We start from the raw sequence: 21,149 nt of genomic DNA, 5'->3' as shown, positions 1-21,149 counted from the left end.
GCGGTGAGTCAGCTTAACTTTGCCCTTAGAGTGATACCGATGGCACGCCCCTTTTCCCGCTCTATCGCACAAGCCATGGTTGGCCTCAGGGAAGGGCACCACCGCACACGACTGTCAGCAGAGGTTCGCCAGGATATGCGCATATGGCTGGCATTTCTGGCGGATTTCAACGGTCGCGTCGTGTGGAACAAACCGCCAGCTTCCTCCGAGGAGCTGGGGTTGTGGACCGACTCGGCAGGGAGTGTGGGCTTTGGCGCCATCTTTGGTAATTAATGGTTGGCACGAACATGGCCAGCGTGGTGGCACGATGGTGGGCTCACAGGTAACATTGGGTTTCTTGAGCTGTTCCCCATTCTGGTGGCCTTGAAAACATGGCCAGAGGGGTTTCGTGATCACACTCTGGTGTTCTGGTCTGATAATATGACCGTTGTTGAATGTATCAATAATCAGGCAGCACGCTGCAAATGGATCTTGAGATTGCTGAAAGAAATTGTCTTGCTAAGTATGAGACTAAACGTCCACTTTAGGGCAAGACACGTGCCTGGGGTACTGAACAAGGCGGCTGATGCGCTCTCTCGTTCCCACATGCAGGCCTTCCCGGGTTTTCTGCCCTCAGCGGACTTGGTGGCGGCACCATTTCCCGAAGCTCTCTGGTCTCTCGGTGCCCCGGATTACAAAACCTCGTGGGAGAGAGTCTAGCACCCAGGACAAGGAAGGCATATGAAGGGGCGTTCCGTTTCTATTGGGAATTTTTGGGTTCAGCTAGGGGGGAGCATTGGGGGCAGGAGGAGTATGTCCTGAAATTTCTGGTATCACTACATCAGGCAGGCCGATCACTGGCAACAGCCAATAGGCACAGGGCCGCCATTGCCTTCATGGCTCAGGCGCATGGCATCCAGGACCCCACATCGTCCTTTCTCGTAAAGAAGGCTTTGCGTGGGTGGCAACGCCTTGAGGGTCGTAGGGTGGATGAGAGGCACCCGATAGGTCTAGAAAGGTTGTCCCTGTTAATGTCCGTACTCCCTGCGACATGTTCATCTCAATCAGAGACAGTGCTGTTCCGGGCCGCTTTTGCATTAGCATTCCATGGGGCTATGCGGGTAAGCGAACTGGTGGCGAGGAATAAGCAGGATACGGGGGGAGGTCTGTGTCGAGAACACATTCAAATAAAGGGGGAGACGATGGTAGTCTCGATAGCCAGGTCCAAGACCGATCAGGGAGCGATCGGGGACTGTGTGGTAGTCCAGCGGATTCCAGGATCTCCCATGTGCCCGATAAAATGCGTGGAGGAGTATTTAGCGCAGAGGGCGGCATCATGGGGGGGAAGCTTGCTGAGGCACACCGACGCCACCACACTGACTAGGTTTCAGTTCCAGCGGGTGTTAACAATGGCAATCGCAGCAGCGGGCTTGAACCCGAGCGATTTTGGGACCCATTCCTTCCGGATAGGGGCTGCTACAGAGGCTACAGCCAGGGGTCTGAGTGTTGAAAAGGTGAAACAGTTGGGGCGTTGGTCCTCGAATTGTTATAAAAGGTATGTGCGGTTGCACATGTTGTGAAGCTAATGTCATGCACTCACGCTTGGTGTTTTCTGTTTGGTTTACAGTTTCGCGAGCAGGCTTTGCGGGGCGGACTGTGCAGTTGACCCGACACCTGGGGACCAGCGGTCAAAGATCACCGGCTGAGGGAAGAGTGGTGTGGGTCGTTGGCCACTCATACGTGAGGCGAGCCGCGGACGTATTCAAAGCAGGTGACATGATTCACGTGGCTGGGGAATACGGGTGCAGGGTGACCTTCCACGGAAGGGGCGGACTCTGTATTGACCAGTTTCAAATTTTTATGGAGGGACTGCTAGGGCGGACGAGGTCCCCGCCGTCTGTAATCATAGTACATCTTGGGGGCAATGATTTGGTAACCATTGGTCGACGAGTACTTCTCGAGTTAATTTTATCCACAGTGAGTTGGTTGGCAAGAAGGGTTCCGGGGTGCACGATTGCATGGTCACACATGATTCCTAGAAGGGTGTGGCGGGGGGCCCTCTCTGTGACAGCTTTGAATCAGTCGGTAAAGAAAGTTAATAACAAACTTAGTAGGTTGTTTCGTTCAGGCCAGTTGTATTGTATTCCACATGGATGTATTCGGGGGGACCATATGTATCTTGAAGATGGGGTCCATTTGTCCCGGGAGGGGAATGTCTTACTCATAGGAGACTTCATAGCTTGGTTAAAGTGTTTGTGTAGCCATGACCTTTAGTAGGAGTTTGTGGGGGGTCCGGATAGCCGGTCAACTATCCGGCCTGTGGCGGTAAGGTCATGATCGGTGAGCAGTAATTGGAAGATCCCTAGAGGTGGGGCGCCACCCATTATGGATGGGAGCGCCCGGGGGGAGGCGGCCATTGGCCCCTCACTCGGGGAGGCGGTACCCCTCTAAGGATGGGGCCGCCGAAAGGGAAGGGGGTCATAGGCCCCTCCCTGGGGAGGAGGGGCTACGGGCCCCTCCTGGGAATTTCCCGGGGCCAGGACATCCGCGACGGCGGATGTGGTAAGCAGTGTGGGGTGGGAGGGGGTCTACGCTACCTTCTAGACACCTCACACGAGTCCTCGGACGACCACTAAGATGGCATCGAGTAAATATGGGGCCCCCGTTAAGACAAGGGAAATTGGAAGTTGGCACAGAGGTACAGTCCTCTGTGCGCCCGCCCCTTACAAGTAAGGGGGGAGTTCTGGTATTAGGGATCTGACACCGGCTACGACCTTGCCGTTGGCCCGTAATGTTAGGATGTACAATTTAATTTTGAGTATATGCATTTGCAGGCTGTTTAGAATCGGCTAGGAGAACCTTTGTATTAGAGCTGTGTTAAGGTTAGCCAATAAACATTGTAATGTGAAAATGAAATTGTACATGATATGAAACTGTTATTTTAATGTTTTGATTTTGTTTCATATTTTAATAAATACGGCCGGGAGGGTAACTCCCTCCCGCCTTCCAAAAGTCAAGAACTGTGTCCGTCTTCCCATCCTTGGGGATTGTGTTGGGAGGGGGTGACGGGTATCCCGGCCATATGGAAAGGGGCGACCACTCGGTCCCCCCGAACGTATGGTAGGGTGCCCTGACCCCCCCGGAAACCATTTTGGGCGGGGGGCGTGTCCCGGCTGGTATGCCCGAAGCGGCGTAGCCGGGGCGCGCCTTTTCCCGCCCAAGAGGGGTTGTCCTAGACACCTGCACCGTTGGCCACGCCCCGTAGGCGGATCGGAGGAGGGTACACGCCCTCCCGAGGAAGAATAAAAGAGCAACAATCTAAGGAAGCATCCTCTTGTTCCTGTGCTTGGAAGCTGCACCTCCTCGTTGCACGTGAGCCCGAGACGGAACAAGGAGCCAATTTTGACCCACCCACCAGCCCCTTATGGCAACGATTAGTACTGCAATAAAGTCGATTAACGGTGATATTATCTCTTTTACAAGTTGTTTAATAAAGTCTGGATTGTCTTTTTTGAGGATAATAAAATGGTTGCTATTTAGCATGTTCTTAGGCGAAGTATCACAGCCTAGTTGAATGATGTGTTATTTGTGTAAATAAAGGTTATTGTGTGAGATCCATTCTAACCGTTTATACCGTCCTCATTAGGTTCAAAATGTCGTATTTATTTTGGTCGGGCGGTAAGGTCATGATCGGTGAGCAGTAATTGGAAGATCCCTAGAGGTGTGGCGCCACCCATTATGGATGGGAGCGCCCGGGGGGAGGCGGCCATTGGCCCCTCACACGGGGAGGCGGTATCCCTCTAAGGATGGGGCCGCCGAAAGGGAAGGCGGTCATAGGCCCCTCCCTGGGGGGGAGGGGCTACGGGCCCCTCCTGGGAAGTTCCCGGGGCCAGGACATCCGCGACGGCGGATGTGGTAAGCAGTGTGGGGTGGGAGGGGGATCTACGCTACCTTCTAGACACCTCACACGAGTCCTCGGACGACCACTAAGATGGCGTCGAGTAAATATGGGGCCCCCGTTAAGACAAGGGAAATTGGAAGTTGGCACAGAGGTACAGTCCTCTGTGCGCCCGCCCCTTACAAGTAAGGGGGGAGTTCTGGTATTAGGGATCTGACACCGGTTACGACCTTGCTGTTTATTTATTTATTTATGTTATTTATTTATTTATTTATTTATTTACTGGCATTTTTAGAGCGCAACCAAATACCCGTGGGTGTCTCGGCGCTAGACTGCAGTAATGTCTATCCTGAGAAGTAGATACGGTGGGCTGAGGATGTGAATTACTGGTCAAATAACCAAGTTTTTAGTTGTTTCCTGAACTGTAGGAGTGATGAGCTGGATTTGATGTAGTACGGTAGGGAATTCCAGATCTTAGAAGCTGCAGCAGGAAAGCGACGGTCGCCCCAAGTAGCTGTTCTACTGCGTGGGGTGATTAGTTGATTGAGTGTAGAGGAGCGGAGTGTTCTGACTGGATTGTAGGATTTTAGTTGATCTTTAAGGAAGCGAGGCCCCTGGTCCTGCATTACTTTGTAAACTATACACATGGCTTTAAACTTTATTCTATTTTGGATAGACAGCCAGTGATAGGTTCTCAGAGTATCTGAGATGGGGGTGAATTTGGGTTTTTTGGATAGCAGGCGTGCCGCCGCGTTTTGTACAGTCTGGAGTTTTTTGGTGACTCTTTTTAGTGCATTTAGAAGGAGGCCATTGCAATAGTCAAGGGAGGTAAGGACCAGTGATGTAACCAGGGTCTTGGCGGCCGTGTCAGGTAGAAAAGGCAAGATTTTTCTAATCATCCTGAGTTTGTAATGGGCCGTGGAAGCTACCTTGTTAGCATGGGTCATAAAGTTGAGTTGGTCATCAAACATGACTCCCAGATTTCTTGGCCTTGGAGGAAAGCCCGTAATGTTAGGATGTACAATGTAATTTTGAGTATATGCATTTGCAGGATGTTTAGAATCGGCTAGGAGAACCTTTGTATTAGAGCTGTGTTAAGGTTAGCCAATAAACATCGTAATGTGAAAATGAAATTGTACATGATATGAAACTGTTATTTTAATGTTTTGATTTTGTTTCATATTTTAATAAATACGGCCGGGAGGGTAACTCCCTCCCGCCTTCCAAAAGTCAAGAACTGTGTCCGTCTTCCCATCCTTGGGGATTGTGTTGGGAGGGGGTGACGGGTATCCCGGCCATATTTAGAAGAGATGCAAATCCTCTACAAGGACCAACAGACCCCGAAAACAAGCGGAAGAGGCAGAGGAAATCTGACAACACAAGGAGGAGGAAGAGGACAAATGGCGAATACAAGCCAAGGAGGAAAACCAGGAGAAGCAGGAAGCCGAAATTATCCGCTGCGCAACAGAGCGGCACCCAAAAAATACTAAGAACTAAAGTTCCAAAAGTGGACCCCAAGGTAATTGTCAATCTGTCTGACTATCAACTTTACAGAATCAGAGATAACTGTCTTAAGTAAGGGACTAACATTCTGCCCTGACAAACATCAGGATGAAGTTGAAACGCGAATTGACGTATACAAATATGTACGGAAATTAAATTTGAAGAAATTCTTTGCCAAAAAGAAAAGAGGTGAAATGGCAAATCCAACAACTGGGGAAACTACACTACAACCAGAAGCTGAGCCATTCACAGTAGCGGATGCTGCAAGCTTAGAAACTGCATATCAACTAATACATCAAATAGATGAAACAGATCAGACAAATACCCAAGTGCAAACTAATATGGGAATCCCTATTCCATCACATTCCAAAACCAACTTCAAGAGAAAATCAAAATTCTGCCCAATTATACACCCTGGGAATCGTATAGATGTATACCATGACTTAGTGGTGGCAGAACTTGAAACTATGAGCAATGTAATGAACAGTAAAGAAAATGTGACTGAACAGGAACGAGCAGCTCTTAAAGCCCTTCAATCAAACCCCTTAATTGAGATCAAGCCAGCGGACAAGGGGGAAAATATAGTTATTCAGAACAAAACAGACTATGTAAAAGAAGCCAACCGGCAACTTAATGATGTGGCAAATTACAAACTACTACAAATCAAAAGGTAGGGAGGAGGAATATGTGTCTAGTCTGTTCCCCAGAATAATCTTATTTATCATAAGTGGACATAGACACTTGTAACTGCGTTACGCACAGTAGTGTAGATAACCCTCATAAACGTTATGTATTAAGGTAATGCGGTTTATGTTGATTCTCCGCCCCACATAAATGTTATGGCATTTATCATTGGGTCATCGTTTGTGCTGTATGCCTACCTCAAGCCTGAGGTCAACTCTGGAGTAACGCAGCAGTGTCCAGAGAAGGGTGAAGCCACAATGGAGGGTTATTATGTTAAAAAACACACCTACGACGAAAGAGTCAATTTATTATAAAGCTGACGTGGTGTGGTATTAAAAAATCATATGGGTATACTCTTGGACCTAGTTACTGGGTCCTAGTATATCACTTCAAAAACAAAAATAAACTGCCAACATGTTTCTGCTCCTTTTGGCCCAGCCGGGTCTATGGAGCATTCGTCAGGACAAACATAAAAGTTAAAATAGTACTCACACCCTTTTTGTGTGGTATTTAAGTGGATCAATTATTCTCACTGTGGTCTAGAAGGTTCAATTAAACCTAGAAGGAAAACACAAATAAATTCTATTTGTATAATTCTGTGGCTCCTATTTGTGTCAATTAATCACACTATATGTAAAACAAACAATTGAATGCACTGATGCTTACATATACAATTCACTGAAATTTAGCGACAAAAATGGGGAGACTGGTTGGCGGATTACTTTGGAGAAATCTAAGTGAAACAATTACTGTTATGCATGTAGACTTGTGCATATATACAAAAAATTTGAACAATAAAGAATTTGCTAACCCCCACGTGAATAATTATGTAAAGATTTTTTTGGAAAAACACAAACAAAGAAATTATCTTCTGCTTGTGCAGGTATTTTATTTAAAGCTGTTTCAATTTTTTACCAAGTTTCTTTTTATATTTTCATGGAAGAGAAAGGTACTTATGAACCACATTTATACATACATACAACTATTATACAACAAACATATATACAAATATAAACAGTTATCAAACAATCTTCTTTTTCAAGAGCTACGTTTTCACAAATATTGGCTCTTTGTGAAATATTTCTCACTTATAATTACCACAAAATGAAACAAGAAAAGGCAACCAAATTATTATAAGAAAGATCAAATATCAATTTTGAGGAAAAGATCAAAGCAATTGGTAATGCGATTAACAATAAATTCCTGTTCACTTTCTTTGAGTGCCTGCCGACGCGTTTCGAATCTGAGGTTAAGTAACAGATTCTCATCAGGGCTCTTTCATTGGGGGTAATCTGAATAGAGAATGCAAAAGAAGATCATTCAGTAGCTAGATCGGAATAAGAATAACTCATTCTCCTCTTTGTAAAAGGCTGATGTCACAAAGCCTGTTACCTTAAGCTGTGGGCAACGCGGTCCCGCGGGTCCAATACATGTAACGAAGCTAATGACTTCCTGGGTCCTTTTACTGTGACTGTGGACCTAATGTGCGAAATGAGGGATATTTACTATTTACATCAATGACCGATCAGAGGACAGTCTGTTTAACAGACTGTCCTCTGATCGGTCATTGACGTAAATAGTAAATATCCCTCATTTCGCACATCAGAGGACAAAGGGGAGAATGAGTTATTCTTATTCCGATCTAGCTACTGAATATTTCACAAAGAGTCAATATTTGTGAAAACGTAGCTCTTGAAAAAGAAGATTGTTTAATAACTGTTTATATTTGTATATATGTTTGTTGTAATAGTTGTATATATGTATAAATGTGGTTCATAAGTACCTTTCTCTTCCATGAAAATATAAAAAGAAACTTGGTAAAAAATTGAAATAGGTTTAAATAAAATACCTGCACAAGCAGAAGATAATTTCTTTGTTTGGGTTTTTCCCAAAAAATCTTTACATAATTATTCACGTGGGGGTTAGCAAATTCTTTATTGTTCATATTTCACTGGTCCAGCTTCCCCTGCATCCCAGGACCAAACTGATTTTCTTTACAAAATATATACAAAAAATTAGCGTATTATTAGTCAGATCCCAGATTCTAATAGACCCCCGCACGTAGGACACATTGAAGTTCTTTAGTTTAATATGTGGTAGCATATAGTATGTTATTGTTAATGCTAGGATGGATGTTCGTTGTGTATACAAAAATGAATACAAAGCATACTCTGTTGTATTGAGTTGGCGCTCACACATTACCTCATTGAATGTCAAGTCGCGCTTCCTCGGGGAAAAGGACATCTGTGTCCCAGGCTGTACAAAAAAGGAAAGAGGAGGAAAAAAGGGTTTGGCCGTTTTGATACATTACCCTCCGCGTGCTCTGACCCTCTCAGTTAGTAAACTGAAGAGTTTCAATCGTACCGGGCATTCTCTCCGTCTTACCCGCTTGCAATGGCGAATTCCGCATCTGGTGCTGGCGCTGCCCCCGGATGCGGAAACTCGTCAGAATCGGGTTTTTGTGCTTTGACGGTCATGGACATAGTTAACAGACACAGTAATGGGTCCGATACTGCGGGTAACATAGAAAAGGGACTTTAGTGACATTCCTCTTCTCATTTGTTATCTGAGATCTAAAATACGAATTTATGTATTTAGGGTAACGCGGGCGTGATATATAACAGCTAGTGTTTGAACTGGTAAATCCTAGGTGTTGAGTTAATGGATTATAGGTTTTCACTATTTAATCGGTTTTCTTGATAAAACCGATGACTGTGCAGATGTTAGAATTGTGTAGCAATATTTAATATGTTGGTACTTATGACATTGGTCAATCGAGGAAGGACTTCTCAGATAATTATTTGTTGTTTATAATGATATGGTGATTCTGTGTTGGAACCATTTTTTCTGTGATGTCATACTGTAGAGCCCAACACTTTTAGTTAACATTGCAGGAAGCGGGTGATGCTATAAGCGATTGGCAGAACAATTAAGCAAAATGATGCCACTGCACATTGTCATTCAGCCCATGTTGATGGGTTTTGAGTCTATTCACCCATCTTTGTTCTTTTTCATAAAGGGTTTTTTCTGAATTTCCTGCTCTGTATGTTAGCATCTCGATTACTGTCCATTTTAGATCTTCAACTTTGTGGCCAGTTTCTACGAAGTGGGTACAGAGTTTGGTATTGTTCTTTTTTGTTCTTATATTGCTCTTATGCTCCCCAATTCTGAGCTTGACTTTCCTGCAGGTCATTCCAATATATTGTTTACCACATGGGCATGTGATCATGTAGATCACATGTGTCGAATTGCAGGTGGTATGTTGTCTCTGGGTCCAGAGTAGCGTTTCTGAAAGTTGTAATGTTTTGCTAGTCATAGTTGAATTGCAAACTTGGCACGATCCACATGGGTAATGGCCTGTGATTTTACTCATTGATGGATTTCTGACAATGTCTACTACCGTTTGTTGTCTTGGACGCGTATGTACAAGCATGTCTCTTAGGTTACGTGTTCTCCGGTTTGCGAATCTTGGTTTTGGCCATTCTAGATTGCCTGAAGTTAGGATGCGCCAATTTTTATTGATCAGTTTCTGAACTTTGTATATGGCCGGACAGTACGTTGTGACACACGTGACGAGATCCTTAGTAGATTCTTTTGAGATGGTTTCAAGTAGGGCCGATCTTGGCTGGTTATTTGCTCTCTTCCTGCATTTTGCAATTGTTGATTTATTGTAGTCACGATACTCCAGTTTCTTTGTTAGATCTTGTGCCTGCATCTTTTAGTCGGTTTGTTGACTACAATTCCTTTTGAGTCTGAGAAACTGACTGTAAGGCAGGTTGTCTCTCAAGGGCTTAGGGTGGAAACTTTTATATGATAGTAAACTATTTTTTGATGTCAGTTTTGTAAATGTTTTAGTTTCAATACGCCCGTTCTGTACAAAGATTGTTAGATCTAAGAAGTCTATGCTGGTTTCATCGGCTGAAAAAGTGAATTGCAAACATTTGTCTCTTGTATTGAGCCAATCCATGAATGATTTTAGGTCTTTATCTTTCTTCCAAAACATCAGAATATCATCGATGTAGCGCTTCCAATAAAGCACATTGGTAAGGAATGGATTACTGTCCGAGAAGATGTTGTTCTTTTCAAAATGACTCACATAAAGTCCTGCCACTGAAGGGGCAAAAGCACTCCCCATGGAAGTTCCATGTTTCTGTAAGTAAAGTTGTCCGTCAAATTCAAAATAATTTTCAGTCAATGCCAAACGACAGCACTCTAATACAAAGTGGCGTGGAGTATGGTAGTTCCATTCTGATGAGAATATATATGGTGTCTTCTAGCATCTGTAAAGTCTCTTGTTGTGCTAGGCTCGTATGTAGTGATTCTACATCGAGTCCTACCAACATTGTAGTTGTATTGTCAAACGGCATCTCATTGATTTGAGTGAGCAGATCACGAGTGTCTTTCAGATAAGTAGGTGTTTGTTGAACTAGGGGTTTTAAGAACTGGTCGGCAAATTGCGATAGAGGCTCCAACACTGAGCCTATCCCCGACACTATCGGTCTGCCTGGTGGGGGTGATCTATTCTTATGCGTTTTTGGTAGAGAATAGAAAAAAGGAATTTTTGGTTCCTTTGTGATTAGGTATTCAGCCTCCTTCTTCGATATCCAGGCGTTTGTCTCCGCTTCATAGACCATCATGGAGATAGAGTTCTTTAACCTTGGTGTTGGATCATCAAGTATTCTTGAATAGAATCTTTCATCAGATAATAATGTGAGGCACTGTTGTTTGTAGCCATCCTTGTTGAGGATGACAATTCGTCCACCCTTATCTGCGGGTTTTATGACAATATCATCATTGTGTCGTAGTTCATCCAGAGCTTGTCGTTCTTTTTTAGTTAAATTTTGGAAGGTATGGCTGTTTTCCATTTTCATCTCATCAATCCCTTTTAAGATAGCTTGCTCAAAGGTTTGGATCTCAATAGGTACAGCATTGTTTGGAGGATTGAAAGTAGACTTTCTTTTCAAATTCGTGTCTCCAATCTCTGGTCTTGGGTTGGTGTTGTTGAAAAATGCTTTTAGTTTTAAAGTTCGGCAGAACTCAGCCAGTTTGCATTTCAATTTGAAAGTGTCTAATGTTGGAGTAGGCACAAATCCAAGTCCTTTGTTGAGGACACTGATCTGTTCTTCAGAGAGGTGCAGCTCTGTTAAGTTGACAATCAATGATTGCTCTTGCTGGTCCCTGGTTTCTCCGTGGTCATGCTGCGGGTTTGTATGTTCCTTTGTTGGTCTTGCCACGTTATGGTTTTGTGGCGTCCCCTTGGTTGTTGGCCTCTTCCTAAAAAAGGCTGCTGATTTGAGTTATCTGTTCCTTGCATTTGCATACCCATCATTTGGGGCATATGTGACATCCCGTTGTTGTAAGGATTCATCCATGCTCCAAAGGGTGGCATGTATGGTTGAAAATATGGGATTTGATTGCTATTGTACCCTCTGCCAGTGAAGTTCTGTCTTGGACGTCTATTTCCTCTTTTGTAGCGAAACTGGCGATAGTTATTCCTTCCCCTCTTGGATGTTGAGTCTTCTGATCCATCGTCTGAACCATCAGTCGAATTCCACCCTCCAGAGTCTTTGTCAGAGTCTTGGTCTGGTGGTGTATATTCCTCTTTGGTATAGGGATGCATTTTCTCCTGGCTGAATCTTTTTAAGTCTTTTGCAAGTTTTTGTAATTTGTTTTGCATTAGATATTCTTGTGTCTCGCTCATTTCTTTATTTATTTCATCAAGCCTCTTTTTAAAGGCTGTTGGAGATGTACCTTTCTTTAATTCGTTTTCGCAAGTTTGTATTTGCGTCAGAAGTGCATCAGATAGTCTCTTCGCAGTTTTGACGATGAGGACTAGATAGTCCAGGGTACACTTCCATGATATGGAGGACCAATCACGTCTAAATGCTAGGTCATGAACAAAAATCCTTGGTGCATTGTTGACCCACAAGCCCCTTGGTGCAGATTTCGATCTCAAATACTCAGTCATAATGATGCCATGGATGGCTCTTCTAATCTGATCACGTTTTTTCTCTGACAGGCTATCCCAATCATCGGTTTGTGCTAGAGCTTGGGTTAATTCTGCGTTTTGTAATAAAGGTTGTGCCGCTAGTATTTCACTTATATCATTCTCCGTGTAACTCAAGCCAAGGTTGTCTTCCATATTGTGGTTTCAAGTGAATTTTTTGAGGTTGCTGCCGAATGGTAGCTTCTGTTGTACTCCCGCAGCTGTGCGCTGCTTAATCTTCTACAAATCAAAAGGTAGGGAGGGGGAATATGTGACTAGTCTGTTCCCCAGAATAATCTTATTTATCATAAGTGGACATAGACACTTGTAACTGCGTTACGCACAGTAGTGTAGATAACCCTCATAAACGTTATGTATTAAGGTAATGCGGTTTATGTTGATTCTCCGCCCCACATAAACGTTATGGCATTTATCATTGGGTCATCGTTTGTGCTGTATGCCTACCTCAAGCCTGAGGTCAACTCTGGAGTAACGCAGCAGTGTCCAGAGAAGGGTGAAGCCACAATGGAGGGTTATTATGTTAAAAAACACACCTACGACGAAAGAGTCAATTTATTATAAAGCTGACGTGGTGTGGTATTAAAAATTCATATGGGTATACTCTTGGACCTACTTACTGGGTCCTAGTATATCACTTCAAAAACAAAAATAAACTGCCAACATGTTTCTGCTCCTTTTGGCCCAGCCGGGTCTATGGAGCATTCGTCAGGACAAACATAAAAGTTAAAATAGTACTCGCACCCTTTTTGTGTGGTATTTAAGTGGATCAATTATTCTCACTGTGGTCTAGAATGTTCAATTAAACCTAGAAGGAAAACACAAATAAATTATATTTGTATAATTCTGTGGATCCTATTTGTGTCAATTAATCACACTATATGTAAAACAAACAATTGAATGCACTGATGCTTACATATACAATTCACTGAAATTTAGCGATAAAAATGGGGAGACTGGTTGGCGGATTACTTTGGAGAAATCTAAGTGAAACAATTACTGTTATGCATGTAGACTTGTGCATATATACAAAAATTTAGCGTATTATTAGTCAGATCTCAGATTCTAATAGACCCCCGCACGTAGGACACATTGAAGTTCTTTAGTTTAATATGTGGTAGCATATAGTATGTTATTGTTAATGCTAGGATGGATGTTCGTTGTGTATACAAAAATGAATACAAAGCATACTCTGTTGTATTGAGTTGGCGCTCACACATTACCTCATTGAATGTCAAGTCGCGCTTCCTCGGGGAAAAGGACATCTGTGTCCCAGGCTGTACAAAAAAGGAAAGAGGAGGAAAAAAGGGTTTGGCCGTTTTGATACATTACCCTCCGCGTGCTCTGACCCTCTCAGTTAGTAAACCGAAGAGTTTCAATCGTACCGGGCATTCTCTCCGTCTTACCCGCTTGCAATGGCGAATTCCGCATCTGGTGCTGGCGCTGCCCCCGGATGCGGAAACTCGTCAGAATCGGGTTTTTGTGCTTTGCCGGTCATAGACATAGTTAACAGACACAGTAATGGGTCCGATACTGCGGGTAACATAGAAAAGGGACTTTAGTGACATTCCTCTTCGCATTTGTTAACTGGGATCTAAAATACGAATTTATGTATTTAGGGTAACGCGGGCGTGATATAACAGCTAGTGTTTGAACTGGTAAATCCTAGGTGTTGAGTTAATGGATTATAGGTTTTCACTATTTAATCGGTTTTCTTTATAAAACCGATGACTGTGCAGATGTTAGAATTGTGTAGCAATATTTAATATGTTGGTACTTATGACATTGGTCAATCGAGGAAGGACTTCTCAGATAATTAATTGTTGTTTATAATGATATGGTTATTCTGTGTTGGAACCATTTTTTCTGTGATGTCATACTGTAGAGCCCAACACTTTTAGTTAACATTGCAGGAAGAGGGTGATGCTATAAGCGATTGGCAGAACAATTAAGCAAAATGATGCCACTGCACATTGTCATTCAGCCCATGTTGATGGATTTTGAGTCTATTCACCCATCTTTGTTCTTTTTCATAAAGGGTTTTTTCTGAATTTCCTGCTCTGTATGTTAGCATCTCGATTACTGTCCATTTTAGATCTTCAACTTTGTGGCCAGTTTCTACGAAGTGGGTACAGAGTTTGGTATTGTTCTTTTTTGTTCTTATATTGCTCTTATGCTCCCCAATTCTGAGCTTGACTTTCCTGCAGGTCATTCCAATATATTGTTTACAACATGGGCATGTGATCATGTAGATCACATGTGTCGAATTGCAGGTGGTATGTTGTCTCTGGGTCCAGAGTAGCGTTTCTGAAAGTTGTAATGTTTTGCTAGTCATAGTTGAATTGCAAACTTGGCACGATCCACATGGGTAATGGCCTGTGATTTTACTCATTGATGGATTTCTGACAATGTCTACTACCGGTTGTTGTCTTGTACGCGTATGTACAAGCATGTCTCTTAGGTTACGTGTTCTCCGGTTTGCGAATCTTGGTTTTGGCCATTCTAGATTGCCTGAAGTTAGGATGCGCCAATTTTTATTGATCAGTTTCTGTACTTTGTATGTGGCCGGACAGTACGTTGTGACACACGTGACGAGATCCTTAGTAGATTCTTTTGAGATGGTTTCAAGTAGGGCAGATCTTGGCTGGTTATTTGCTCTCTTCCTGCATTTTGCAATTGTTGATTTATTGTAGTCACGATACTCCAGTTTCTTTGTTAGATCTTGTGCCTGCATCTTGTAGTCGGTTTGTTGACTACAATTCCTTTTGAGTCTGAGAAACTGACTGTAAGGCAGGTTGTCTCTCAAGGGCTTAGGGTGGAAACTTTTATATGATAGTAAACTATTTTTTGATGTCGGTTTTGTAAATGTTTTAGTTTCAATTCGCCCGTTCTGTACAAAGATTGTTAGATCTAAAAAGTCTATGCTGGTTTCATCTGCTGAAAAAGTGAATTGCAAACATTTGTCTCTTGTATTGAGCCAATCCATGAATGATTTTAGGTCTTTATCTTTCTTCCAAAACATCAGAATATCATCGATGTAGCGCTTCCAATAAAGCACATTGGTAAGGAATGGATTACTGTCCGAGAAGATGTTGTTCTTTTCAAAATGACTCACATAAAGTCCTGCCACTGAAGGGGCAAAAGCACTCCCCATGGAAGTTCTTAAACCCCTAGTTCAACAAACACCTACTTATCTGAAAGACACTCGGGATCTGCTCACTCAAATCAATGAGATGCCGTTTGACAATACAACTACAATGTTTGTAGGACTCGATGTAGAATCACTATATACGAGCCTACCACAACAAGAGACTTTACAGATGCTATAAGACACCATATTCTCATCAGAATGGAACTACCATACTCCACGCCACTTTGTATTAGAGTGCTGTCGTTTGGCATTGACTGAAAATTATTTTGAATTTGACGGACAACTTTACTTACAGAAACATGGAACTTCCATGGGGAGTGCTTTTGCCCCTTCAGTGGCAGGACTTTATTTGAGTCATTTTGAAAAGAACAACATCTTCTCGGACAGTAATCCATTCCTTACCAATGTGCTTTATTGGAAGCGCTACATCGATGATATTCTGATGTTTTGGAAGAAAGATAAAGACCTAAAATCATTCATGGATTGGCTCAATACAAGAGACAAATGTTTGCAATTCACTTTTTCAGCCGATGAAACCAGCATAGACTTTTTAGATCTAACAATCTTTGTACAGAACGGGCGAATTGAAACTAAAACATTTACAAAACCGACATAAAAAAATAGTTTACTATCTCATAAAAGTTTCCACCCTAAGCCCTTGAGAGACAACCTGCCTTACAGTCAGTTTCTCAGACTCAAAAGGAATTGTAGTCAACAAACCGACTACAAGATGCAGGCACAAGATCTAACAAAGAAACTGGAGTATCGTGACTACAATAAATCAACAATTGCAAAATGCAGGAAGAGAGCAAATAACCAGCCAAGATCTGCCCTACTTGAAACCATCTCAAAAGAATCTACTAAGGATCTCGTCACGTGTGTCACAACGTACTGTCCGGCCACATACAAAGTTCAGAAACTGATCAATAAAAATTGGCGCATCCTAACTTCAGGCAATCTAGAATGGCCAAAACCAAGATTCGCAAACCGGAGAACACGTAACCTAAGAGACATGCTTGTACATACGCGTCCAAGACAACAACCGGTAGTAGACATTGTCAGAAATCCATCAATGAGTAAAATCACAGGCCATTACCCATGTGGATCGTGCCAAGTTTGCAATTCAACTATGACTAGCAAAACATTACAACTTTCAGAAACGCTACTCTGGACCCAGAGACAACATACCACCTGCAATTTGACACATGTGATCTACATGATCACATGCCCATGTGGTAAACAATATATTGGAATGACCTGCAGGAAAGTCAAGCTCAGAATTGGGGAGCATAAGAGCAATATAAGAACAAAAAAGAACAATACCAAACTCTGTACCCACTTTGTAGAAACTGGCCACAAAGTTGAAGATCTAAAATGGACAGTAATCGAGATGCTAACATACAGAGCAGGACATTCAGAAAAAACCCTTTATGAAAAAGAACAAAGATGGGTGAATAGACTCAAAATCCATCAACATGGGCTGAATGACAATGTGCAGTGGCATCATTTTGCTTAATTGTTCTGCCAATCGCTTATAGCATCACCCGCTTCCTGCAATGTTAACTAAAAGTGTTGGGCTCTACAGTATGACATCACAGAAAAAATGATTCCAACACAGAATCACCATATCATTATAAACAACAATTAATTATCGGAGAAGTCCTTCCTCGATTGACCAATGTCATAAGTACCAACATATTAAATATTGCTACACAATTCTAACATCTGCACAGTCATCGGTTTTATCAAGAAAACCGATTAAATAGTGAAAACCTATAATCCATTAAGTCAACACCTAGGATTTACCAGTTCAAACACTAGCTGTTATATATCACGCCCGCATTACCCTAAATACATAAATTCGTATTTTAGATCTCAGATAACAAATGCGAAGAGGAATGTCTTTAAAGTCCCTTTTCTATGTTACCCACAGTATCGGACCCATTACTGTGTCTGTTAACTATGTCCATGACCGGCAAACACAAAAACCCGATTCTGACGAGTTTCCGCATCCGGGGGCAGCGCCAGCACCAGATGCGGAATTCGCCATTGCAAGCGGGTAAGACGGAGAGAATGCCCGGTACGATTGAAACTCTTCGGTTTACTAACTGAGAGGGTCAGAGCACGCGGAGGGTAATGTATCAAAACGGCCAAACCCTTTTTTCCTCCTCTTTCCTTTTTTGTACAGCCTGGGACACAGATGTCCTTTTCCCCGAGGAAGCGCGACTTGACATTCAATGAGGTAATGTGTGAGCGCCAACTCAATACAACAGAGTATGCTTTGTATTCATTTTTGTATACACAACGAACATCCATCCTAGCATTAACAATAACATACTATATGCTACCACATATTAAACTAAAGAACTTCAATGTGTCCTACGTGCGGGGTCTATTAGAATCTGAGATCTGACTAATAATACGCTAAATTTTTGTATATATGCACAAGTCTACATGCATAACAGTAATTGTTTCACTTAGATTTCTCCAAAGTAATCCGCCAACCAGTCTCCCCATTTTTGTCGCTAAATTTCAGTGAATTGTATATGTAAGCATCAGTGCATTCAATTGTTTGTTTTACATATAGTGTGATTAATTGACACAAATAGGAGCCACAGAATTATACAAATATAATTTATTTGTGTTTTCCTTCTAGGTTTAATTGAACCTTCTAGACCACAGTGAGAATAATTGATCCACTTAAATACCACACAAAAAGGGTGTGAGTACTATTTTAACTTTTATGTTTGTCCTGACGAATGCTCCATAGACCCGGCTGGGCCAAAAGGAGCAGAAACATGTTGGCAGTTTATTTTTGTTTTTGAAGTGATATACTAGGACCCAGTAACTAGGTCCAAGAGTATACCCATATGAATTTTTAATACCACGTCAGCTTTATAATAAATTGACTCTTTCGTCGTAGGTGTGTTTTTTAACATAATAACCCTCCATTGTGGCTTCACCCTTCTCTGGACACTGCTGCGTTACTCCAGAGTTGACCTCAGGCTTGAGGTAGGCATACAGCACAAACGATGACCCAATGATAAATGCCAAAACGTTTATGTGGGGCGGAGAATCAACATAAACCGCATTACCTTAATACATAACGTTTATGAGGGTTATCTACACTACTGTGCGTAACGCAGTTACAAGTGTCTATGTCCACTTATGATAAATAAGATTATTCTGGGGAACAGACTAGTCACATATTCCTCCTCCCTACCTTTTGATTTGTAGAAGATTAAGCAGCGCACAGCTGCGGGAGTACAACAGAAGCTACCATTCGGCAGCAACCTCAAAATATTCAATTGAAACCACAATATGGAAGACAACCTTGGCTTGAGTTACAAGGAGAATGATATAAGTGAAATACTAGCGGCACAACCTTTATTACAAAACGCAGAATTAACCCAAGCTCTAGCACAAACCGATGATTGGGATAGCCTGTCAGAGAAAAAACATGATCAGATTAGAACAGCAATCCATGGCATCATTATGACTGAGTATTTGAAATCGAAATCTGCACCAAGGGGCTTGTGGGTCAACAATGCACCAAGGATTTTTCTTCATGACCTAGCATTTAGACGTGATTGGTCCTCCATATCATGGAAGTGTACCCTGGACTATCTAGTCCTCATCGTCAAAACTGCGAAGAGACTATCTGATGCACTTCTGACGCAAATACAAACTTGCGAAAACGAATTAAAGAAAGGTATATCTCCAACAGCCTTTAAAAAGAGGCTTGATGAAATAAATAAAGAAATGAGCGAGACACAAGAATATCTAATGCAAAACAAATTACAAAAACTTGCAAAAGACTTAAAAAGATTCAGCCAGGAGAAAATGCATCCCTATACCAAAGAGGAATATACACCACCAGACCAAGACTCTGACAAAGACTCTGGAGGGTGGAATTCGACTGATGGTTCAGACGATGGAACAGAAGACTCAACATCCAAGAGGGGAAGGAATAACTATCGCCAGTTTCGCTACAAAAGAGAAAATAGACGTCCAAGACAGAACTTCACTGGCAGAGGGTACAATAGCAATCAAATCCCATATTTTCAACCATACATGCCACCCTTTGGAGCATGGATGAATCCTTACAACAACGGGATGTCACATATGCCCCAAATGATGGGTATGCAAATGCAAGGAACAGATAACTCAAATCAGCAGCCTTTTTTAGGAAGAGGCCAACAACCAAGGGGACGCCACAAAACCATAACGTGGCAAGACCAACAAAGGAACATACAAACCCGCAGCATGACCACGGAGAAACCAGGGACCAGCAAGAGCAATCATTGATTGTCAACTCAACAGAGCTGCACCTCTCTGAAGAACAGATCAGTGTCCTCAACAAAGGACTTGGATTTGTGCCTACTCCAACATTAGACACTTTCAAATTGAAATGCGAACTGGCTGAGTTCTGCCGAACTTTAAAACTAAAAGCATTTTTCAACAACACCAACCCAAGACCAGAGATTGGAGACACGAATTTGAAAAGAAAGTCTACTTTCAATCCTCCAAACACTGCTGTACCCATTGAGATCCAAACCTTTGAGCAAGCTATCTTAAAAGGGATTGATGAGATGAAAATGGAAAACAACCATACCTTCCAAAATTTAACTAAAAAAGAACGACAAGCTCTGGATGAACTACGACACAATGATGATATTGTCATAAAACCCGCAGATAAGGGTGGACGAATTGTCATCCTCAACAAGGATGGCTACAAACAACAGTGCCTCACATTATTATCTGATGAAAGATTCTATTCAAGAATACTTGATGATCCAACACCAAGGTTGAAGAACTCTATCTCCATGATGGTCTTTGAAGCGGAGACCAACGCCTGGATATCGAAGAAGGAGGCTGAATACCTAATCACAAAGGAACCAAAAATTCCTTTTTTCTATTCTCTACCAAAAACGCATAAGAATAGATCACCCCCACCAGGCAGACCGATAGTGTCGGGGATAGGCTCAGTGTTGGAGCCTCTATCGCAATTTGCCGACCAGTTCTTAAAACTCCTAGTTCAACAAACACCTACTTATCTGAAAGACACTCGGGATCTGCTTACTCAAATCAATGAGATGCCATTTGACAATACAACTACAATGTTGGTAGGACTCGATGTAGAATCACTATATACGAGCCTACCACAACAAGAGACTTTACAGATGCTAGAAGACACCATATTCTCATCAGAATGGAACTACCATACTCCACGCCACTTTGTATTAGAGTGCTGTCGTTTGGCATTGACTGAAAATTATTTTGAATTTGACGGACAACTTTACTTACAGAAACATGGAACTTCCATGGGGAGTGCTTTTGCCCCTTCAGTGGCAGGACTTTATTTGAGTCATTTTGAAAAGAACAACATCTTCTCGGACAGTAATCCATTCCTTACCAATGTGCTTTATTGGAAGCGCTACATCGATGATATTCTGATGTTTTGGAAGAAAGATAAAGACCTAAAATCATTCATGGATTGGCTCAATACAAGAGACAAATGTTTGCAATTCACTTTTTCAGCCGATGAAACCAGCATAGACTTTTTAGATCTAACAATCTTTGTACAGAACGGGCGAATTGAAACTAAAACATTTACAAAACCGACATCAAAAAATAGTTTACTATCATATAAAAGTTTCCACCCTAAGCCCTTGAGAGACAACCTGCCTTACAGTCAGTTTCTCAGACTCAAAAGGAATTGTAGTCAACAAACCGACTACAAGATGCAGGTACAAGATCTAACAAAGAAACTGGAGTATCGTGACTACAATAAATCAACAATTGCAAAATGCAGGAAGAGAGCAAATAACTAGCCAAGATCTGCCCTACTTGAAACCATCTCAAAAGAATCTACTAAGGATCTCGTCACGTGTGTCACAACGTACTGTCCGGCCACATACAAAGTTCAG

Source organism: Lissotriton vulgaris, chromosome 2_1 (assembly GCF_964263255.1).
Source record: "Lissotriton vulgaris chromosome 2_1, aLisVul1.2, whole genome shotgun sequence".
Taxonomy (NCBI): domain Eukaryota; kingdom Metazoa; phylum Chordata; class Amphibia; order Caudata; family Salamandridae; genus Lissotriton; species Lissotriton vulgaris.
This window is presented reverse-complemented; position numbering follows the sequence as displayed.